Source organism: Sceloporus occidentalis, unplaced genomic scaffold (assembly GCF_023333645.1).
Source record: "Sceloporus occidentalis isolate IW3139 unplaced genomic scaffold, rSceOcc1.0.p SCAF_162, whole genome shotgun sequence".
NCBI classification, from domain to species: domain Eukaryota; kingdom Metazoa; phylum Chordata; class Lepidosauria; order Squamata; family Phrynosomatidae; genus Sceloporus; species Sceloporus occidentalis.
Window position 1 is genome coordinate 158,514 of NW_028317142.1, and position 25,013 is coordinate 183,526.

At 43.6% G+C, this 25,013-nt stretch overlaps 1 pseudogene; it reads right to left on the reverse strand.

Annotated features, from left to right (window-relative positions):
- Nucleotides 1-25,013, reverse strand: part of LOC149279538 (laminin subunit alpha-1-like) — a 59,559-nt pseudogene that overhangs the window by 10,172 nt on the left and 24,374 nt on the right.

Consider the following 25,013-nt stretch of genomic DNA (forward strand, 5'->3'; position numbering starts at 1 on the left):
CAAGGAAGGGCTCCAAGGTGAGAACGAACAACAGAGGGGATAAGGGACAACCCTGCCTCGTGCCATTCCCGATCGAGACCGGGGGTGATAGAACTCCATTGACCCGGACGCGGGCCGTGGGGGAGTCATAAAGGGCCGAAACCCACTTCAACATGACAGGACCCAGCCCCTGGTGGTGCAGAGTGGCGTGCAGAAACGCCCAGTCCACCCTGTCGAACGCCTTTTCGGCATCGGTGGACAGGAGCAGAATGTGGCGAGCCTCCGCCCGCGCCCTGTGGACGATATTCAAAAGGCGAATAGTGTTATCACGGGCCTCGCGGCGGGGAACGAACCCCGCCTGGTCCGGGTGGACCAGCCGGGGAAGGAAACGAGCCAGTCACAGCGCAACGGTCTTGGCAAGGAGCTTAAGGTCGGCATTCAGCAATGAGATGGGCCTGTAGCTCTGACAGAGGCAGGGGTCCTTGCCCTCCTTAAGCAGCACCGTGACTGTGGCCGCCAACGTCTGGGGGGGAAACCTATGGCCCTCTTGAATGGAATTGACAGCTCTAAGGAAATGGGGGAGGAGCCTCTCCGAGAAAGTCCTATAGTACCCCAAAGGCAACCCGTCCGGACCCGGGCACTTCCCACTCTGGGAAGCCTGCAGCGCCGCAGAGAGCTCCTCAGCAGAGATCGGCTCCTCGAGCGAGGCCGCCTCGTCAGGAGCAAGTTTGCGCTTAATGTGACGGGAGAGATACCGATGGAGCAATTCGTGCCTGGACGGCGAGCCCAAAGGGGACCCCGGTTGGCGGATATTATAGAGGGATGTGTAGTAGGCGTGAAACGCCTCCACTATTTTGGAGGGAAAGGGGGACACCGCGCCAGCAACGGTCTTAATCCTATGTATATGTGTGAGCCTCTTATGCGGATTCAGCGTCCGCGCCAGGAGCCTACCACACTTGTTGCCATGCTCCTGAAAAAAACGACGATTGTACAGCGAAGTCCGCCGGAAACGAGAGTTCAAAACGTCTGCAAGTTGGCCCCTTAGGGAGGACAGCTCGCCGTACGAAGCATCAGAGAGGGTGTGTTTATGAATGGCCTCCAGGTGCGCGATGCGTGAGGTGAGGTGCTCTATCTCCTGGGCGCCAGCCCTCTTTCGCTGCGCCCCATGCCGTATAAAAAATCCCCGAATCACACATTTGTGAGCCTCCCAGACAACCAGAGGGGGCGTCTCCTGCGTAGAGTTCTCGCTAAAATACCGCTCTAGCTCCAACCCCGTCTGAGCCACCAAAGTCTCATCCAGCAAAAAGGAGTCATTGAGTCTCCACGTCCACTCCCCAGGCTTGGATAGAGGCGAAGTCAGAGATAAGCAGACAGGAGAATGGTCCGACCAAGTCATCGGCAAGATCGTGCAAGACAATAAGAGGTCAAGATGGGACTGGGAGAGGAAAATGTAATCAATCCGGGAATACCGGTTATGAGGCGCGGAATAGAAAGTGTAGTCGCGGGCCTCCGGGTTTAGGGCACGCCAACCATCGACCAGGCGGAGCTCCGCTAGGGATTTACGCATGGAGCGCAACTGGTTCACCGGGGTACTACAGGTACCAGAGGAGGTATCGAAGCGAGGAACCAGAGGGACATTCAAGTCTCCACCGACTAGCAGTACGCCTTCACTAAACTCAGAGAGTAGGGACCGAAAGGAGCGGAGGGCGGTGTGTTGGCTCCTATTAGGGAGGTAGATGCTGGCGAATGTGTACATGACCCCAGAAATAAGACCCTTCACGACAGTGTATCTACCGGATTCATCCAGGAGAGTACCCTTAAGCTCAAAAGGCACCGATCTAGCAAACAGGACTGCAGTCCCCTTGGCCTTGGCCTCTGGATTGTTGCTAAAAAAGCCGGTGGGGAAATGCCTGTCCCGGAAGCCAGGAGCCTGTCCCTCTTTAAAGTGCGTCTCCTGCACAAAAACTACCGAGGCCCTATGGGAGCGAAATTCTCTGAGAGCCCTAGACCGCTTCTCAGGAAGATTAAGGCCCTTGGCGTTTATCGAGTAAAGGGTCAGCGGAGTCGGACGACAGGCCATCTATATGAGGATGAGACCCGGCCTCCCGGAGAAAGGGGGAAAGGGGAAAGGGGAGGAAATGAGAGCGACAGGAAGGAGGAAAAGTAGGAGAGGGCGATAACAAGAAGAGGGGAGAGAGTAAAGGAGTAGTAGGGAGAATGTGTCGCGTACTGGTAGGAAACCTGCGCCTCAGCCGAGGAAGACAGGACCACCAGTATCGAGTGTGGTGACACCAAAGCCCCGCGGGGCAAGTGAGGCTAGGAGACAAAGAAGTGAACGTTGCAGCAGCAACAACGCAACGGTGAGTAACAAATAAAGTAGTGTGCGAGGAACACACCACCCGCACAGTAGAACAATCGCGGACATTATAACGCCAGCAAGAATAACGAAAGCAGACACCGTGATGCTCGTGAGTATAGAAAGTGGTACAATATTAACAGACCAAAAAACAGCATCAAGTGTGCAGAGCATAGGTCGACATGGTTCATGAAACGAACAAACCGATAAATCTAACCGTAATGGGCCAGAGGGTCCAGCAGAGCATAGTGGCACCCCGGTGGCGGAAAATAAAAAAAATCTAAATAAAATATATATTTAGATATACATATATATTCATACATACATATATATAGAAATAGAAATAATAGACGGGACCATACAGAGGAGTGAGTGAGTGTGTGCAGAGAAAGCTCCGGTAGAGACTATAGGAAAGCATAACTGACCAGAGGCCTATAGAGCCATTCGTGATAGAAAGTGGTACAATAGTAACAGACCAAAAAAACAGCATCCAGTGTGCAGAGCATAGGTCGACATGGTTCATGAAACGAACAGACCGATAAATCTAACCGTAATGGGCCAGAGGGTCCAGCAGAGCATAGGGGCACCCCGGTGGCGGAGAAAAAAAAAAAAAAAAAAAAAAAAAAAATATATACATTTAGATATACATATATATTCATACATACATATATATAGAAATAGAAATAATATACGGGACCATACAGAGGAGTGAGTGAGTGTGTGCAGAGAAAGCTCCGGTAGAGACTATAGGAAAGCATAACTGTCCAGAGGCCTATAGAGCCATACGTGTCAATAGAGGGGGAGGGGAGTAAAAAAACAGACGAAGCCCAGCAAAACGCCGAGATCTCCCGGACAGCAGTAGCGGCAGGCCCGCAATAGAACACACACACAAGAAAAACAAAAAAAAAAAAAAGGGGGGGGGGGGAAACACAAACGGAAATATCACAAAACAAAAAGGCAAGCAAAAACGGTGGCTCACGTGGGCCATGGGAACACATGGCGGGCAGCGTCCTAAAACACGGCGAGGCCCGGCAAGGAGAGTCTCACAAACGACCGCGGCGGCGGGCACGGCGGGCAGGCTGGCACCCACAGAGCAGGTAAGCAAAGTCCCGAAAGCAAAGTCCAGCCAGCTCCGAGCGCCTCGCAGCAGGAGCACCCAGGGAGCAGGGCCCATCAATCCTCCGGTGGTTGGGGGCGATCCTCACCGCCGCGTCGAACGGAGCTCGTGCGTCGGTCACCTCCCGTCCCGTCGCGCAAACGCGGCGTCCTGGGTCCCGGGTCCCTGTTGAGCCAGTCGTCCGTTTCGATCGCCGGCAGGTCCAAGGCCCGGAGAAACCGCGGTACGTCCGCGGGGGCCCGCACAGTGGCCGTCGTAGCACCATTGCGTGCCACCAGGGCGAAGGGGTGCCCCCAACGGTAGGCGATCTTGCGATCCTGCAGCATCGCTGTAACCGGGCGGAGAGCCCTCCTGGCCTGGAGCGTATATCGGGAGAGGTCCTGATAGAGGGAAATCTTATGGCCCTCAAAGGACCAAAAACGTTGGGCCCTCGCCTTCGCCATAATCTCCTCCTTGAGCGCGAAGCTATGGAGGCAGCAAATTATGTCTCTGGGAGGATCCCCGGGGCCCCCTCCATACCTCAGGGCCCTATGAGCCCGGTCGAACTTAATCGGCTTGTCATCGGGGCCGTCGGGCCTGCCCAAAATCGAGGAGAAGAGGGAGTGTAGGATGCTCTTGAGGTCCTCAGGCCGTTCGCCCTCCGGTAAGCCCCGCACTCGGATGTTGGACCTCCGGCCCCGGTTGTCAAGGTCCTCCAGGTGGGAGAACAGCGTAGCGAGTTGCGAGGAGCAGGATCTTTGGAAGGCAGCAAACCGTCGGTCCACATCCCGCGCCCGGACCTCATTAGCAGAGAGCCTCGTATCGAGGCGCGAAATGTCCGCCCGCATGGCCGTAACCTCGGCGCGCACCGTCTCCTTCACCTCGGCAACCAGGAGGCTGAAGTCATCCTTCGTCGGCAGTGACGAAAAGATGCGGCGCCAGTCGCGCGAGGTAAGCTCCGGTGGATCGTCCGTGCGTTGCGGGGAAGGGCAGCCCTCCGAAGATTGAGAGCACGTGGGGGGCGGCGCCATGACAGGCCCCTCCGGCTCCGAGTGTAGAAGTGCCGGGGGATGAAAATATTCCCGGAGGGACGCCGGCGGGTGTCTGCCGCTGGTCCCCGGCGTGGCAGGCTCGGTGGGAGCCTTCTTGTTTCGTCCCATGTCAGGTAGAACAGGCGTTAATCGGCGAAAGTAAGAGCGGGTGGTGCGGAGCTCTCGGATTATGCGGCCATCTTCCTCGCCTGGCTAACCACCTAGATATGTGTTTTTCTTGGAAATCTGCTTCCACTTGTATGGTAACTGATAAAAATAGTGCTAACCATCGGAGGGGTTGTTTTTATGGTACTGAGACCTTTATTCTAAATATGCCTTATACTATCTATGGCTGACTAATAAGTCATCAGTAAAAGGTAATAGTTGAAACTCTTTTTTCCGTAACACTTTTATCACACTTACCGATGCGGCCTGTTTACGGGCCTGACTAATAAGCTCTTTAATTTCAGATAGATTTCTGCTTAGGTTTTCCTCAAGCAATTTCAAAGGTTTCAGTCTATCCAATAAAATGTTGGCCTGCGTTTCCACTTCTTTAATTCTGCTTTCCGCTGTTACCGCTGGTGAAACCAAACATATTTAGAAGCTTGCACATACAGTATACATAAAAACATTAACATAGGTGAACCTTATATTCGGGTGCGTTGTGTGTTCTTAGCATGGCCTTTGTCATGAAGAAAAGTCCTACTACCGGCAACCAAGCGGCAGCCAGCCAGTTCTGCCAGTGCCTACCCGACAGCCGTCTGCAGCGCAGTCCCATCGGGCTGCAGGCAAATTTGTGATGCGCACTAGAGGGCCAACCTGTGCCGCGCAACAAGAGGCATCCCTGCGATGGATTTAAAAACCCAGAACTGCTATTAAGAAGCACCCTATTGTGTTCCTGTTATACGTATCAGGAGAATCTGTTCCAGAACCCAGCTACCAAACCCAGCTATCCCGACTACCTGCGCTGTGTACCAACCTTGGCTTTTTCTGACTACTTGTTTAGTATAACAAACCCAGCGCTGGCTACTGTCTGACCTGGCATTCTGTGGTACCTGTATATGTGTATATATCTCCACACTATTTGGATCACCAAAGTCCCTGTCTTCTTATTTTGGGGCTCAACCTCTTGAGGCTGAAGGCTCTATCAGGCCGAAGAACTGTCATGGTGTGTACGCTTCTGGTTCACTGCAGTTGTGACAGCTCTTCGGGGGGAGGGAGACCATGAGCTGGTAGTCAAGCTGGAAATGGGGTCCCTTATTACATGAAATTTAGAATTTGACAGTAGATAAGAGATATTTGGTCAGTTTTGTCTGCTTGTCTCCAGAGTTTGAGGTGACTCAATAAGCCTGGCCAAGCTCTGCTTTGGCTCTTGCTCGGGCTTTACAGAGCAGCATATTAAACCTCTTCCATAACGATTGTACATTCTATGCCAAAGTATTCCGTGCCCCCTATATTTTTGCAGCAAAGTATCAGCGAGCGCATTAATGCAGGAAACATACCTGTCTTGGATGAGTCCGCTAGAAGCTCGTTGGTTTTCCGCAGCGTGTCGTTGACTTTGGACAGCGCAGAGGACGCAGTTAACACCTTTTGGTTGAAGTTCGTGATATGGTTTAAAGTGCCAGCTGCACGGACATTGGCAGACAAGGCAAGCTCTTTAGCAGCTTGTAGTTTCTCACTGGTATCTGTTCCAGGGTAGATAAAGCAAATTATGAATTTTTTCACTTTGAAAAGTGAAGTTGGAAAATTGAGAAAAGGGAAAACATTTCTAAGAAAAAGTACATATAAAGAGGCTGTTATTGAAACCCGAATTAAGGAGTGGTTCTCAATTTAGGACACAAAATCCTGATGAGGATTATTCTTATGCGAATGAATGCGATTTTAATACTAACCCCACACTAAATTACTCACAGACATTAATGTGGCTCCTGCCCTGTTGGGGATGTGGATACGCAGTGATTGTTTTGCAAGAAATAAAAGCATGGGCTTGGAAGCTCAGAGGTTACTTCAGAAATTATGCTTCTCAACATTTCAAAAGGCAAAAGAAGGACACCTTTTTGTTAGGAGCACGGTTACAGCCTTTAAGTGTGTATCGAAACATATTCACAGCATTTAATGACTTATTTTGTCAGAAAAATCACACTGAACAGCCATTAACAGGTAAGCAGGCCTCGCTCTCAGAAGGAAGTCTAGGCATTGTATGTCTGAACTGAATCAATAATTAAAGCTTCTGTTCCAGCAATATGTTTAGCAAATAAATCTTAGGAGACCTCTCTTTTTTTTGGCAGTCTCATCACATTTTCAGTTTCTGAAGCATAGCAATGTCTCATTAATGACATAAGCGTGATGTCATTACTGTATTCATTACGTTGTCATCGCAAAACCATACATTTCTTCTTTTAGAGTCTTTTCAAATATATATAATGTCTGACAACTTGCGGTACCTCCCTTTTAAACGCAGTGTTCCACCTACTCTAATAAATATGCCCAAGAAATAATTATTTAATACTGTAAATGTTTTTTCCAGGAACATAGGCAACAAAAAAGCAGACACTAATAGGTTCTTGCTATAAAAACTGAAAAAAGTTTCTTTGTTTTATAGGTAAAGAAGATACCTTTTACACTAGGATAAAATTCAGCTTTGTTTTGTTGATGCCCATTTGGAATGAACAGAGGATTATGCTGAGATGGTCAAGAATTAAACCGAAGCAAATCATTTATGTGTTTCTATTGTGCACCTGTACAAAGACTCTTTTGTCTGCATTTCCATCAGAGTTGCACATTTTTATTACTGAAAGTACAATTTGTAGGTACAGCTAGAAGTAAATGAATACTCCTTAATGCTACTTACCATTTGGTAAATTTCTCAGAGCAAGCAGGTGTTCACTTATTTGACGTGTAAATGCATGAGTGCGTTTTTGTATTGTATCTGCTTTTGTTTTCAGATCGTTCAAACCAGACACAAGACCTATGGGAACGAACAAAAGAGTTTGAGAAGATTACCAATTTAAATATGTGAAAGGAAGAACTGTCAAGGACAAACAAGTGTTGGGCATAAGAAATTGGATTTTTATTTTTGTCAGTAGGCGTTTCTGCCCTGTCTGATGATGATGGTAACCGCACATTGTCATACCGAAGTGTCATTTGATTACAGTGCGGAAGCCACATAACCTTTCAGCTTCCATTTTTTGTTTAAAAGATCCAAAATGACACAGAATCACTGAAATAAACAGTGATCTATTTGTATGCAGGCCCGGACTGGCCAACTGGCAAACCGGGTAAATGCCTTGTGGGCCAGTGCCAGATGGAGCTGGTAACTTACCTTTACGTAAGTCGTAGATTTGTGGCATGCGTCCTCATATAACCATTCTTTTATTGGATCAAATAAGAACGTCTATCATTATTAAAGTAACTAATACTCCTAAAGTTATGTAAAGCTATGGTATTGACAAAAATATAGTATAATATGGTACAAAAATATCATTCAAAAGTTCCCAAACCCTTACCTTCCGTGCTAAGACTTAAATTTTTGGCCTCATTTAGAAGTTGTGTGCTGAACTTCATAGAATTTTTTGGTGCAACTTGTAAAGATCCATTTCCCCCTGAAACCTTTTAAAAGAAAACATATAGTTATCAGATTTTTTTAAATGATGTAAAAAGTCAAAATTATTTGTGTTTGTTTGTGTTCTTAGAGTGAAAGTTGTATATTCTATTGAGGGCGATTTTTCAATGCTATACCTGCAGTGATAAAATGTTAACGATGGTCAGCAAGGTAGGTTGGGAAATTAAGCTCAAGTCAGGTGGTATATGTTGTCTGTCATTTACACATTTATCAAGTGCATTATATCTTAATATTTGGTTTAAATTGGTCAAGGGTGCCATTTGTTGGCACCATACATATTTTAATATGAACGCTATAAGAACAAATCAAATGGACAATTAAAAAAAAAAAATGTTATAGGCAACACTATGATGTAGGCATTGGATAACTACTAAAAACTAAGCACAGCAGAAACAATATAATAATATAATATATAATAATAATAATAATAATAATAATAATAATAATATAATATAAAATGTTAGAACAAAATGAGTTCTAGGAGATGGTCCTTTTCCAAAAAGTTATCTACATAATGTTTGGGGGTCCATAACCCTGAGATCCAATAAGCTTTTTGCATTGTTGTGATGTGAAGGACAAAATATATTCTAACACTAAGCAAACAGAGGTCTGGAAAGTGATCGGATGTTGATGCTTTCACATAAGACTGGACATCTAAATTATTTTTTTACTTTAAGGAGAATTTTGTTTGTGACCAGATCCATTCTATAGTTCTTCTATGGGTTTCGTGTATGATTTCTGTCATTGTAAGACACATGTTTTCTGGGTTACTTTATTACAGGGGTACCAGGCCAGGGAAGCCACAACTTATTAGTTGGGTTTTTTTGCCAGTTAACTAAACTATACATCAGTGCTTACTTTTTAGGGCTAAAACCTTAGGCGACATATCATATAGTTCATAGGGTTAACTGATGACAATGATTTGTCTGATCTTAAGTAACAGTAACTAGTGACATTATTTCTAATAAACATTAATCAATCTAGTTAAAAAAATAATCTGAAAAATAAAAACCCACGTTCTAATAAAATGTGCTTAATCTTTGATACTGTACTGGAGATTTTTGGCTATAGAAGGTGTACCTTAACCTAAATTTTGTATATGTTTTAGCATATGGATGTCATTAGGATACAAGTCTATTAAGAGTGTTAATACAATTGTCTATTAAAATGTAATTGTGGATTGATAACACTAACAGTAATCTTTTTTCCATTCCATGTTCTTTAGACGCTCTTTGAAGACCTTACCATTGCCAGGACTCCTGTAACTGTGTGGTTACACTCTTCTGCAAGAACCTCTGATTGCGCAATCATATTTTTGATATCTGTGTGAGAGTGGATCGCACTGGTGGCATTCAAAGAGGCATTCCTTACATCTAAAAGAGAACTGGAAACACACACAAAAAAAGATATATTATTATATTGTCCCTTTAAAATATGTTTTTGCTGAAAAGAGTTTGTAGCAAAATGAGTAAAAAAACCATTTAAAACACATCAAACTCTACAACTAAGGTTCACAGCTTTGAATAGCAGATGTGTTGTTCTGCTTATGCATTTGTTTTAATAAAATAATCACATCTTCTACTACCCAGCTTGTAGCAATTTAGATTTGACTTCCATTTAACTTAATACCGTGACAAAACCAAGGTAGATGGCAATGCTGACTTATATGAAACAGGAAGTTCTACTTACCGAGAGCTTCTTTTCCCTGCCAATCCCTGGTGACACTCAGGATAGACTCCTCCTCCGTACCTGATAGGGCAGGACTCAAAAACTTAAAAACCCCCTCCCCTCCTACTAGCTCCAGTGAATACCAAAGACCACACAGGAAAAGCAATCTGATGCAACAAAATTTATTGAAAAGGAAGGGAGGGAACAAAAACGTGTCACCAGGGATTGGCAGGGAAAAGAAGCTCTCGGTAAGTAGAACTTCCTGTTTCCCTGCCATCCCAGGTGACACTCAGGATAGATGTACCAAAGCAGAAGGGTGGGAAGACCTAAGGAGACAAAACAGCTTCAAGGACCTTCCGACCAAAAAGAGTGTCCTCCTGAGCCATCTGGTCGAGACGGTAATGCCGTACAAAAGCGTGGAGAGTCCGCCAAGTCGCCGCCTTGCAGATCTGGTCAGGCGAAATACAGCATCTTTCGGCCCAGGAAGTGGAGACCGCCCTGGTAGAGTGGGCACGGATCCCCACGGGAGCAGTTTGGCCAGCCGCAGAATATGCCAAGTTGATGGACGCAACAATCCATTTAGCGATGGAAGTCTTGGAGATGCTGACACCTCTGTTGGGTCCCGAAGTGGCCACAAACAAACGCGAGGACTTACGCAGGGGCAGAGTCCGTTCCAAATAGACGGCGAGGCACCTCTTTAGATCGAGGGAGTGAAGAGCTTCTTCTGCAGCCGAGGCAGGAGCAGGAAAAAAGGTAGGCAGCACGATCTCCCGACTCTTGTGGAAAGCCGACTGAACCTTGGGTGCAAATTCCGGCGGTAGAGAAAGAACCACCTTATCCGGGAAAAAACTGAGAAACGGTTCCTTCATAGACAGAGCCTGTAGTTCACAAATCCGACGAGCAGAAGTAATGGCTACTAAAAAGGCAGTCTTCAGCGATAGAAAGTACAGGAGAAACCGACTGAAGAGGCTCAAAAGGAGGTAACGTTAGTCTACGAAGGACGAGATTCAAGTCCCAAGGAACCATTCTGGTGACAGAACGAGGACGCATCCGGACAATGGCCTTGGCAAAACGTCTAACCGCAGGCAGAGATATAAGCTCGAATCCCAGGAGAGAACTGATGGCAGATATATGAACCCGGATAGTGGAAGGTTGAAGCCCACTGTCGAATCCCTCCTGTAGGAAGTCCAAAATGGAGGCCAAAGAACAGGAAGATGGCAAAACTCCTCTGGAACAACACCAACCGTGAAATCTCTTCCAGATCTTAATGTACCGCAGAGAGGTAATTTTCTTTCTGCTGTGCAGAAGAGTTTCAGCCACACGAAAAGAAAAACCTTGCGCTCTCAGCAGTTCGCGTTCAACCTCCAGGCCGTCAGGTGGAACACGGCAGGGTTTGGGTGAAGGAATGAACCCTGATGCAGAAGGTCTCTCCAAGCCGGGAGCTTTAGAGGGGGAGAGAGACCTAGAGTGATCAAGTCCGAATACCAGACACGCTTGGGCCAGTCTGGTGCTATTAGGATCACGGAGGCGCGATCCTTCTTGATCTTTTGAAGGACCCTGGAGATCAGAGCAAACGGAGGAAAAACGTAGGCGAGACGGAAATTCCACTCCTGGGCGAAGGCATCTATTGCCAAAGGATGATCTTGAGGCTTGAGGGAAAAGAAAACAGGAACTTGAGCATTGTCTCTGGATGCCATCAGGTCGATCTCGGGTAAGCCCCACTGTTGGACGATGAGGTCGAAGGCTGCCGGATGTAGAGCCCATTCGCCGCTCAGTACCGGAGTTCTGCTCAGGAAATCCGCTCGAAAGTTCAGAGTGCCTCTGAGGTGGATAGCGGACAGAGTCATGAGACGGGACTCTGCCCAAAAGGAAATCCTGAGAGATATACGGAGAAGTCGAGGACTTCTTGTGCCTCCTTGCCTGTTGACATAGGCCACTACAGCCTGATTGTCGGAGCGAAGCAAAATGTCTTTGCCGGTGAGCAGATGTTCCCAGTGATGCAGAGCCCTTTCTACTGCAAGCAATTCCAGACAGTTGGAAGGAAGAAGCTTCGCGGCTGGAGACCAGAGACCCTGCACGAACAGGTCCCGATACGTAGCGCCCCACCCCTTGATGCTGGCGTCGGTGGTGAGAAGAACCTTGGAGACAAGAGACCATCTTCTCCCTGCAGCAAGGGTGCTTCGTTGGAGCCACCAGGCGAGAGAGGCTCTGACATGCGGTGGAAGACAGACAAGCCTGTCCAGAGCCAAAGGGTTGTCTTCTAGATTGTCGAGGATAAATCTCTGAAGAAGTCTCATGTGGGCCAGAGCCCAGGGCACCGCATACCTTGCGGAGACCATCTTGCCCAACAGGGACATGCATAACCTCAAAGAAGTGCGGTGCGCAGAGCGAACCCTGCGCACTAGGAGCCGAATCCCCTTGATCCTGGCAGGAGGAAGGAAAGCTTTCCCGGAGCAGGAATCCAGGCGAAGACCTAGAAACGTCAGTTGTTGAGAGGGAATGGTGCAGGATTTGTCCCAGTTCAGAATCCAGCCGAGATCCTGTAACGTGTCAATCACTATGGCAAGGTGAACCCGAAGAATCTGCTCTGTCCGGGCATGTATAAGCCAATCGTCCAGATAAGGAATGACTGAAATTCCCTGAACCCGGAAATGCGCTGCCACGACTGCCAAAAGCTTTGTGAAGACTCTTGGGGCTGCCGACAAACCGAATGGAAGGGCTTGAAACTGGAAATGCTGGACAGTCGAACCCCGAGGAATCGCCACTCTCAGGAAACGTTGATGCGATGGATGGATGGGAACGTGGAAATATGCATCCTTTAGATCCAATGAAGCCATGAAATCGTTGAGGCATAAGGTGTCGAGGGTGGATCTCACGGTTTCCATCTTGAACCGGACAAACTGAAGGTAACTGTTCAAAAAACGCAAGTCCATGATGAGACGAAGACCCCTCGGCTTCTTGGGGACCAGGAAAACCGGAGAATAAACCCCCTGGCCTTGTTCTGGCCAAGGAACAGGAACCAGGACTCTGAGGTCTGCCAACTGTTGAATGGTAGACAACAGGACCGACCGCTTCACCTGGTCTGGAGGAAGGTGGGAGATCAAAAACCGGTCTGAAGGCCTGGTCCTGAATTGAAGACGATAGCCGTGTGATACAATGGCTGTCACCCAAGGGTCTCGGGTGAGTGAGAACCAATTGACCTTGAAAAATCGGAGCCTTCCTCCCACCGGAATGGAAGAGGCGTCATGCAGAGTTCTTGGGATCTTGAAACGCTTTGGGAAATGCGAGTCTGTCAAATCTCCCCCTTCCACGAGGGAATCTGCCTCGGAAGCTCTGTTCTCTGGACGAGGGGTTGAATCTGGAACCATGGCCCCTAGATTGTCCCGGGAAGAATGGCCGAAAGGACTGTCGTCTTTTAGAAGGAGGCTTTCGCTGGGGCATCCAGTGCTTGTCCCCTGTGGTTCTCTCCAAAAGGGACTCCAGCTCTTCCCCGAACAAAGTCTTACCTCTAAAAGGGATATTAAGAAGCCTGTTTTTAGAGGCATTATCCGCTGACCAGGCCTTAAGCCACAGGGCTCTTCTGGCTGCAACTGAGAGCGCCGAAGCTCTGGCTGTCATCCTGATGTTCTCAATGGAGGCATCACAGAGAAAATCCACAGCCAATCTTACCGCCGCAACATTCTTGAGAATGGTCTCTCTGGGGGTCTTGGCAGCAATATCCTCCTCGATCTGGGAGAGCCAAATCTTGATTGTTCTGGAAACCGAGGCAGAAGCAATACCTGGTTTAAGGATGGCAGCAGAAGCTTCAAACGATTTTTTAACTGCAGCCTCTGCCTTCTTTTCCATCTGGTCAGAGAAATGAGAGCCATCCTCCAGCGGTAAAGCAGTCTTTCTGGAGACCCTCATAACCGCAGTGTCTACCAGAGGGGTAGCACAGAACTGAGTAAAGTCTTCATCAAAGGGAAACATACGCTTAACCCTTCTGGACAGGTTAACCCTTCTTTCCGGGTGGTTCCATTCCTGCTTGATAATGTCAGATAGCGCAGGATGAACAGGAAAAGAGGCGGACCGTTTGGAGAAGCTGGTACCAAAGAACGGGTCACTCTTCTGAGTGGAAGACTCCTCCAAACGCATGGCTGACCTGACAGCAGAAATCAAAGTCTCAATCTCTTCCACCGGGAACAAAAAAGAACTCTCCTCCCGGATCTCTCCTTCCTCCGAGGAACCTTCCTCAACCTCTGGATAGTCAAATTCAGAGTCAGAAAACGACGGCTGAAGTCCCAGAAGAGCGGGGTCTTGAGCAGCCGGAAGGTGATAGGCAGGAACAGGAACGGTCTGACGGAAGGCAGAGAAGGTAGACTGCATCTCCTCTTTAAGCCAGGTCAAAAACTCTCTACCCCCAGACGGCTCAGAATCCGCTACGGACCTCAGGCAAGCGGAGCAAAGCTTCTTCCGTGAATCCTGCAAAGCCTTGTGACACCCAGAACATTGGGCATGCTTGGACTTAGCAACAGCTTTCTTAGGCTTGTCCTCAACAGAGGGCGGCTCAGGGATATCCGGGGCTGACATATCTAAAACTGTAACAGCACTCAGCCAAACAGCAGGAACACATAAATAAATAAAATCACCTACCTTTATATATATATACTCAAAACAGAATGCTGGAATCAGGCAGAAATCCGCAACAGCGGGGAAATGGCGCCAAAATTTCAAATTTGAACGAAAACGAGGCTTGGAACGCACTACAGGAAGAGCAGGAGGCTGGACCGGAAGTCGGCCGCCGCCATTATGGCCGCCACAACAAGCCCCAGATTCGGGGACCGGGAAGCCTCCCCGGACGCGGGCAGAAGAGCCGGAGCCGCCGCCGGAACGAGGGCGGCACAGCCGGAGCCGCCGCCGGGACGAGGGCGGCACAGCCGGAGCCGCCGCCGGAGCGAGGGCGGCACAGCCGGAGCCGCCGCCGGAGCGAGGGCGGCACAGCCGGAGCCGCCGCCGGGACGAGGGCGGCACAGCCGGAGCCGCCGCCGGGACGAGGGCGGCACAGCCGGAGCCGCCGCCGGGACGAGGGCGGCACAGCCGGAGCCGTCGAGGCACAGCCGCGGACATCGCAGCATACGGGACCACCAAGGTACAAATATAGCCAAGCGCCGGGCAGCGCAGCACCAGCCGTCCGGCTTAAGGTGCAGGGTATCCCCCAGCAAGGGGGCTTAGCCCAGGGAACACGGCTCCACCTGGAGCCGGAAAAAACAATAAAAGGGATGACGAGTCCTCCCTACCTGATGTAGGGCAGGAAAAAACACTGGAGCTAGTAGGAGGGGAGGGGGCTTTTAAGTTTTTGAGTCCTGCCCTATCTCAGGTACGGAGGAGGAGTCTATCCTGAGTGTCACCTGGGATGGCAGGGAAATATTACTGAACTGGATGAATTAATAACTACATTTTGGTATTAACACTGCTATGTTTACCTATTTAGAGAAGCAGAAAGTTTGTGTAGTTCAGCTGCATAATCTTCTGCCTTATAGACCATGTCAAGTGCGTCTCTTTTGGCCATCTGCATTACCAGACGATCTACATGGTGTCTCAGTTTAGAATTCCAAAGAAGAAGCTCCTCTTGGTGGGTCTCCAAAACCTATGGACAACATTACAGCATTAAATCCACATTAAATGACTCTCTATGGTTCAATTAATTCAGTGACACCTGGATACATACAGATGTAGCATTAATGGTGTCCTCTGCAAGCAAAACTGCATCATCCACCAGCCCAAGACCTTCCTCAATCAACAACACAGAACTGTTCTTATTTTGCTGAAGGTCGTGTTTTTTTGTCTGTAAGGGAAAATAAATAAAAATACATTCCACTGAAATTATTTTACCGCACCACACTGATTGTTCCTTAGGTTTTTTTTTTGTTTTTTTTTTGTTGTCCATGGGTCAACTTTCATACTTGCAGACCCTAAGACTAATGCAGAGTTCCCCCGGTACGCAAAGATGTTTCAAATGGGAAAAAAGTAGGGCAAAAGGTATTTTTTTTAACCTTGATCAATTGTTTTACCACATTAATAGGTAATTATAAACATAAATTCTGAAACTCACCCTCAAATCAGCCAGATTTCTTTGTATAATGACCAGCAGATTGTTGGTGTTGTTGGTGTTTGCAGAGGCCACATACAACAAATCCTCCGCTGCCAGTAGTTTGTTGTTACGTTGTGCAAGGGCATTTTCAAGACTATTTTTTAACTTTGTTAAATCTTGGCGTGGCTTCTCATATTCTTTCTTAACTCTGTGTAGATAGCCTTCTGATACTCTGATAAATCATAAAAGGAAAAAAAACTACTCAGATAAAAGTAAATACCGCTATTGGTTCAATTTCTAAAGCTGTCTGGTACTCTCTACAGAATTCCTCTAACTTCTTGTGTTCTTGTGACAGGCGGTATAAAAAAAAAAAAATGAAAAGGGCAACTCATTTTAAAAGTGTGTTTTAATTTATATAGATATATTTGATTTAGCAATTCCTTTTTTCCCCTGTGAACAGACATCCAATAAACAAAACAAATATATGTACGTATTATAATATAATAAAATAAAATAGTATTCGTATGCTTCGATATTTTTCATGGATTTAATATTGTATTTTACTTTTTCTTTCTGGACCTATATAAAAATATTTTTTTCTTAAAATCTCAATAAAAACTTATTCCATTAATAATATAAAATGTATACGTACTAACATGTATACTAATATTATTATATATATATACATACACACACACACATATATATATATATATATATATATATATATATACACATATATATACAGTTACACACATATACACCAGAATCCCTTGTGGTTGTGGAAGCACCATGAGATTTCTGAGGGAAAAACAAGCCTTCTGGCTTGTCTGGTGTCTGTAGATGAGTATTTAATAATACTTCTACTACATATATATCGCAAAAACAAGAAAGTAAAAGAGCTTACTTGAGGGTTTTGGTAGCATCTTGACTTTGATCATCAAAATATTTCGATCTCATAGAACTGAGCATTAAGGAGACATCATCCTCATAATTTAATTGCAAATTGTCAGAGAGCTGTGTATCAATGCTCGTCTCATTTAGGCTTTCAACCACTTCCACCAATACTGCAAGAAAGATAAGTTAAGAGCTCATTTACAAAGCTTCCAAACACTAGAAAGACAGATCTGGCCACATAGTCAAATTAGGCAGCTGTCTAGTATGCCGAGTTGGTAGGGGTGCCACTATATATTTTTTTTTTTTTTACAAAGAAAGTATACATGTAGCATATAATTTACCATGGGTGCTAGAAGTCCTATAGTTGTCCATGTATGCTATCAACCTCAGTACCAGAAGAAAGTCTGCGTTGATTTAAATAACTATTTAAAGTTAATAAAAGTACACGCAAAAAGGAAGAACTGCCCTTATATCGCCAAACAACTTCTATCTCTGACAACCAGATAATTGCTGGATAGGCGTCTGTAGCTCAACAACTGTTTGGGATAAACCCATTTAAATGGCAATAAATGTACCTTGAATAGTTGTTTGCATTTTGTCAATAAAGCCGATTAACTCTTGAGTCTTATTCAGAGTTCTGATGGTGGCATTGTTCAGTGCTTCTCCATCACCAATCACCTGCTCCATCTTAGGGAAAAGTAAACATGTATGACTTAGATTTTTAAAAATGCAAAACAAATTACATTTAAGTTGTATAACAATGAGCAATGTATAGATCATTTTGAACAATTTAATAATATCACTGAATCTTAAAAGCTCCAAAGCACCTGTATGTAATAAAATATTTTACATAATTAACCTAATTTCAATTGATGTCGCAGGATAGATATAAGAATTTCATAAAGCGAAAAAAAAAAAGATACTACAGTGCTCTGAAAAGGTATTTATTGTAATTATGTCTGTGTGTGTCTAGTGAAATTAAACCCAATTATCTATTATATTTGGTTAATTGATTTAGTAACTAAGGGGGCAAGGGTCAGATTTTTTTTCCTTCTACAAATGAAAAGATCATTTAAGAACTGAACTTTATGTTTACTCGGGTTATCTTTGCCTAATATTAAAATTATTTGGAGGATCAAAAAAAAAAAACAAAAAAAATAAGGGGCGACAAATATGCAAAAATAGAAATTGGGGGCAATTGCGTTTTTGTAGAACTATATGTATTGACCTTACTGGACACATATGAGGTCTACTTTTTAATATTTGCTTTACTAGATTTTACATTAAGAAATAGACTTAAATAGAATTCAAACTGTCCAAGGTATAACAAAGCAAACTTCATATTATGGCGATCTTACTAAAAGAGGCACTGTAGGAAAATCAATCTGCAGATTATGGTGTGTACTCACGTGCTGCTCAAGTTGGAGGGTGTCTTTAGACAAAGAACTGAGCTGCGCCATTGTCTTGTCCAGTGATATTATTGGACCGACTCTTATTGGCATAGACTCCTGAAAAACAATCCAAATGTGTCTAGTTATTGAGAATATTGAGAAACATGACTTAAATCTACACATTTGACTTGCATAAACCTCGATAAAAATAATGGAAACTTTACTTGGGAATATACCTAACAGATGGAATATACCGTATGTACATATGAAATAAATGTAATGATGACATTAACCTGACTGAGAAAAATTAAGAGATTCCAGAGATGCCATAAAAATGCTCATGGACCTTGGACAGGAATACAAATCAAATCTGTACTTCTCCAGCCTGAACATGCATGGAGACACTATTATTATTATAATTATTGTTTTATATAGCGCCATCAAATTCCGTAGCGCTGTACAATGGGTAGACAGGACATAACAAGTAGTATGCAATATAACAAATTGACTAAAAGAGACAACAGGTGAGGAGGGCCCTGCTCAAACAAATTTACAATCTAGAGATACAAGCCTAAAACATGCAGAAATGTATAAATGGCCAAAGAACAGGGTATGTTATAGATAGATAGATAGATAGATAGATAGATAATATAAACTAGATAGATAGATAGATAGATAGATAGATAGATGCCATTTACTTTCAGTTTATTTAATGTGTGACTTTCAACACTTTGTATTTGTTTTTTTCTGGCAGACCTCAAAATAAAGTGATTGCTGTTGATTTAGTCTTTAAGAGCTGTTGCGTTTCAGCTATGTGCTCATAAGCTTTCAATAAATCCTGTGAGCCCTTTCCATGAACCTCAATGTTTGTTGTATCTTAATCTCCTATCAACCATCATTTTTGGCTTTTAAGGCATAATTAAATATGTATTAAAAATATATTTGCATATAATTGCCTCTGGTAATTAGCGAACATCATGCTCTAAGCCGGGACCTGATTAAATTATGGAGAGAGCAGCAACTTCATCTACAGATCCAATTTGAACAGTTTCAAGATCATAAATATCCTTTATTAGATTTTATCCAGTTTCCCCGATCTGGACAGTTTCGGCCATGACGTGTCTACAGAGAGCAACTACATTATTTGTACGGAGGGATGGAGGGAAACTTAAAGTAACATAATATTTATTAAAACACATTCTTATTCACGAAGCTGCCTATGTTATAATATTTCATTTGCAATCTAATGTTGTTGATTAAAATTAAACTAGACCCACATTCTACATATATCTACCATTTCTTCTGGGAGGCTGTTCCACTTATCTACCACTCTTACAGTAAAGTATAACTTTCTTACAAGTCTATATTACAGATGGATGGATGAAACAGGATGAAAGCAAGCGACAGATAGATAAATACCTAATCAAATACCACTGGTTGAAATATGTATTATACTTTTTGAGTAGGATACCTTAAAGTGCTTTGTCACATTTTCCAAGTTGAATAGAGTTTGATGAGGTGGTCTACCAATACCGGTCATATTAAAAGAGAAGATGGCCTGGTGCATACTATCCAAATCATCAAGTAAGGTTCCTGTGCAATCATCATCACAAGCTGGAAATAAAAGAATAAATAAATGGTCAAAGCCATGGACAGGCAGGTAACCGCTGAAGTACTTTATACCCCAGTAGTATTAGATCATTTTATTAAGGTGCACTGAAGAAGTGATGTTAAGATATATCTATTAAGAAGTGTTGCATGGATCCTACAATAATAGACTCAACAGGTTCTGAAAAACCCTTTACTTTACCGTTTCAGGCTCGGGTAAGTTTCCCTGAACGTCTCACATTAATAACGTTATCCCACACAATGAGCATGAAGCATCTAGTAAGAGTTGGCGAAGGAATCGTTAAACAGCATTAAATAACGTGGACACTCTTTACCTGTATCCAACTATAATATGAAATAAAACATATTCAACGGTGTCATATCTTATTATGTTTGGGTCACATGAAGTGCGATTTATTAGGTGCACCACTAGTGGCAAGGGTGACCGCCTAATTTTTGGCTTAGATTGGCCATTGTACCGAAATGTACCTGTTCGTGCCTCTGATCCATCACTTTCCTTGCATTATTAAACTTTTTCGACTGTGTGTGTGTGATCTGGCTCTTTTGACTTATAAGTTGCTCTTATCACAGCGTCATTCCCCGTGCACCCAACTCTATATACCTATGTCAAAGGTCCCTTTCTTCCACTAACAAAATAGCTAGGTTATATGCACAGTACAGAGTGTACTGATGTGTGTTACTTACATATACATTCTTCTTCCAAAAGAATGTGCCTTAATTCACAAGTATCACAAAGACGGCCAGTTACTCCTTTTTTGCAAATGCACTGGCCGGTTAGCCGATCACATTCATTATTCAATGAACCGCTTGGGTTGCAGTCACATTTCTGGCAGAAGCCATCAGGCTCATTTGGATTTCCGTAGTAGCCAAGAGAACACCTACATGTTACAAAACATATACAGAATACATTATTAAATACTTTATGTTTGCACCATAACGCCTTTGCATCATAAGTAGCTATTGCTAAAGAAAATGTCAAGTTCTTATTTCAGAGTCTTTTAAATAACTGAACTGGTCCAACTTTTCCAGTGTTTCTGTGAAGCCCAACAGCTTGGCTAACACTGACAACCTGGCTTGTTTCATAGGCTTCGGTGATAATAGCATTTACAGGAGCCATTGAGTTTAGTGCTCGCCCCAAACTTTAGGAACATTGATATGGTGTTGGTCCAAAAGAAGACAGGGCCTTTGCAGAAGATGATATAAGCTATTGGGCCAACACAGAAAAGTATGTCTTCTTTGTTGTTTTCAATGTTCGCCCCCCCCCAAAAAGATATCACTTTTAACTATGAGTAAAAGCTGACTGTAATACTCTCTTTTAAAACTCACTTTGTTTATGCTGGATTCCTTCCAATAATTCAATAGCACATATCGTCCTTACCTTTCACAGTATCGCCCTTCATATCCAGGTAGACAGGCATCACAACGGAAATCATTAATGCCTTCTAGGACGCACGTGGGGCTAAAACTAGGATCATAAACAGGAAAAGGGAGTTTAAAATGTTTAACAATTATAATAGAGCAGATTTTATTTCTCTACATTTACATTTTTATACTTAATTTCTCTAATTTGCTAATACAGCATGTAATCAGAGCTATATTACCCAATCAGCTTCCAAGGACAGGAGACCTCAGAAGAATGCCAGCCTATTGAGCCCCAGCTAGGAGGTTTAAGAGATCAATCTACTCAACACAGCACACTATTTTGGGAGAAGGAAGAAGTCTGAACTTCTCAGTCATGCTTCCGTGTGCAACTGAATATTTAGTGCCAGAATATGGTGTCATACGCAGACATCATCTTTCTATATGCAGAGGTGGAGTGGTCAGACAGATCTATACCACCGTAAAGGTAGTCATTCAGACACTTGAACTAGTATACTGGAGTGTTAATTTTACATAAAAATACTGACATACTAGAGATTTCGTTTGAGAGAAAATACCTTCATTACATATTAAAAGCATTCCACTGTACAACTTAGTACCCCATTTTCACGAAAGCATCTAAGTAGGACATTGATGTTAACCATATATTTTTGGCTCATTTGCAGATGCTTCAAGATGCCTTCTTATGGTTTTTTCTCAACAATATAATTGCGGTTTATGATGCCAAATCATGTTGATTCCAGCATTAATGCTAAGAGGACTAGAAACTGACCCCATCAGAAAAGATTCTAAAAAAGCAATATTAAAACATAAATATCTGATTTGTGGAGTAATGGCAGACAAGGAAGAAGACTGTACACGCATTTCAACATAAAATAGGTGTTTAGATGTAAAATTACCTCTGGCTGTTGCCCTTGGGACAAGCACACAATGAGCAATCTGCAATTGACCCAGTTACTTTCCCATAGTAGCCAGGAGCACATAGATGGCAGTGGTCACCAGCTGTATTATCTTGGCAGTCCTGCAACATGACAGCAAACCAACAATCAGCATTGCCTATAACTGGTAATACGCTAATCCTTCACTTAATACTGCAGCAAGGAGGTTCTTTAACAATGTACCCACTTTCAGGTAATGATCAGGGAAATTGGTGAAATCTGACAGTATGGTTTTTAGACTGGTCGATGCATGTTATCTATTGCTATAAGGCATATGTTTTTATGAAAGACACTTTTTTGCACTTGGAGATTGAATTTTTGTTCTTTTTTTATTTTGTTCACTATGCTGTGTTAGACATGTGAGCATAGCTAAATATTAGCTGTTCCCGAAGGAAAGAGAGTTAAATCTAAGTTTGTGTTGTCTTTTAGTATCCAAAAGAAGAAAGGACCTCCAAAGAAGGGGCCTATGGGATTTTGAAAAGTTATGGTATTTTATTAACATGTTGGCCCACTAATGGCTGTATCTATTTTTATTGAATGGGAAATTAGGATTATACAGTAAATTATTGCAAATTATTAAAATATTAACCAACTCTCTGGTGGGGGAGTCGTAGAATAAAATTGTACAACGCCAGTGGGTATTACATGCAATAACATTCACCTTTCAACATTCATCTGGCGTGTTCTACTATCATATAAACTAATATGTAAATGCTCAAACAGACATAACCACACATGGAGAAATATTATCTAGATGGTCTAGAGTTACAGTTTTGCACATACATTTAAAATCATACAAAATACCCCCATTTTACTTACATATAACATAGGTAAGACTTGAATAAATGAAAATATTTACTTAAGATTGTTTCAATTGTAAATGTTGACTGACCCCTTCAATGTGAGGCAATATTAAGATATGAAATAATATATAAATACGATGTAAATACTGAAAATATATTATCTCTCAAGGACCCTAAAATTGACAAGTTTTCACCCTAATTTTATTCAAACATTATTTTAATGTTAGTTATTAATGTAATTACAATGTAGAATGCATTATCATAAATGAGACTGAAATGTAATATATCTGGCTGCTTTGAGATCCTGTATAATGTTACATACCATGCATCTGCCAGTATCCGGATCACAGATCTCGCTGTGATTGCTGCACTGACAGGGGACACAGGGAGGGTTTTGGAAACGTAACCCTAAGATACTGATTTCTGAGAGCTTCTCTCTATAGTATCCAGGTGCACACTCCTAAAGAAAGAAAAATATGGCGTGAAAAAGGGTAAATCCATTGTTTTTGAAACGGCAGAATAAAATTCTACTTTTTGGAAATGCAATTTACCTGACATGAAAGTCCTCTATAACCAAGGGGGCACTCGCAGACCTCAATGAGATGAGCAGCTTCTCGGCCAGAATGCATGTCTGATGCCTCCACCGCAATCTCCATTGATATATTAGAGATCCTAGGAATGTTCAAAAAAAGAGGAAAATAATAGGAATTTAACACAGAATGAACACATTAACTGATGACCTGATGTTTTACAAGCACATAAGTATAACGAGACTGTGATTTATGTACATAATTTACTAAATCTTTACCTGCTTTGTTGTAATCCATATCCATACGATGCTTTGATTAGAATGTAATCAATGTTGTTTAAAACATACATGAAATCTGATCTTGTTACAGTCTGCTCAGAATCAAAATACCTCCAGTTATTCTGCAAATGACAAACAAATAAAGGAAACATTCAGTAACGTTAAATGGTAACCATTACATTGGATTAAATAACAACACAGTTCCAGATAAGTTTTGTGATCACAGCATAGACCATTGGATTGCTCACATTTTGCAAGTCCTACTCTTTAGAATAATAATGTCTAAAGTATCAGAGACAATGTTCCAAAAGTCTGTACCTGGGCACTGAACATCCAACTAAGATCCTTAATCCTTAGCAGCATTATGAGTTGGTTACTAAGCAATACATATGTTGGTTTGAGGTGGCTCAGTTCTACTTTGCCCAGTTGGTTTTAACTGTGGAGAACCTGAGCAGCTGCTGAGAAGCCAGGCTATTACTTATATACAGTACTTACCTCTGTCATGCTGGCTTGAATCTCCGTTCTCACCGCGTTTCCAGGAGCAGGGGTGTACATAGATATAATCAGTTTGCTGGCGCTCCCACCTTTCATTAAAATCTGGGGCTCAAAATCAGAGGAACCAGAATCTCCCAGAGCATAATAAGTAATGACATATGACAGCATTCCACCGTAGGCCAAAATCTGTGGCCAGATAAATAGAAGATAAAAGTGTAAAACATGGTTTACATTGCCAGACAAAATAAAAAGAATGACTGTTAATGCAACCGCAAACATTAGACCTTTACGGCTCAACAATAAATTTTTATGTTATATTCATATCTTGGAATTCTCTGGGTTGACCAGGATTCTCCGGGTAAAGCCCCGCTTCCTCGGGTCTTCCAGTCTTTATTTTTGCTTGGCAGGGGGCGGGACTTGGCTATATCCAATCTCCACCCACTTCCTGTTTTCTCCTACCCACTTTGCTTTGACTTCCCTTCTAGCAGGCCCCTATACAAGACCAACCCCGCCTCTATATGTGACTAGCCCCACCCGCCATCAAGGCAAGGCCACAGATATCACATTAATATGACCATTTTACACGTATCAAGTTAAATATTAACTACTGTTCTTACCTTATTATCTAAAAACTGTTGTGGTAATCGCCAGTAGAATTTTTCCGAATTCAGACGTTGCTGCACCACTGTTGCGTCCAATAAAATGTCAACCGCCTCTGAGAATACCCCGTCTGTAGTTCCCTGGAGGTTACTTGGAGAAACCACGCGGAGCAGAGAATTATCCGGGACCAAGGAAATCTAAATACAAATATTTAAAAACATTACATATAGCACTGCATCAAAAAAAACAA